The following is a 461-nucleotide window of genomic DNA, read 5'->3' on the forward strand; positions in this document are numbered from 1 at the left end:
TGTTTTTAAAAAAATCCAGAATATTTTAAATCGCATTTTCTCTAGATCTAAAAAATTGGCCACTTTTAAAAAAATTCAGTGGATAAGTCTTATGCCATATTATATTTGATATTTTTATCAGATTTTTTTATTTGGTGGAACGTGGCGAAAAAAATAAAAATCGGTTTTTTTCTTATTTTTCGGCCTTAAATGTATTCGGTTGACATATATTAAATAGTTTCTAAATATAATTACTTATCTCCGACCTTATATCTGCAAACAATAGTATAAAACTTTAATGTTATAGAGTTCGCGTAGTTTAAACTGCGAGGTTTTAATTTTTTTCAGTCGGAAAATCAATTTAACTGCTTTTAGCAGTTATTCCACTTTTTTTAAACAAAAATCAATTTCCAACTATATCATGCACATAAGAAACATGATAAACAATAATTAGGATATAGACCGCGTAAGTGATAAACACA

Source organism: Wasmannia auropunctata, unplaced genomic scaffold (assembly GCF_000956235.1).
Source record: "Wasmannia auropunctata unplaced genomic scaffold, wasmannia.A_1.0 LD335981.1, whole genome shotgun sequence".
NCBI classification, from domain to species: domain Eukaryota; kingdom Metazoa; phylum Arthropoda; class Insecta; order Hymenoptera; family Formicidae; genus Wasmannia; species Wasmannia auropunctata.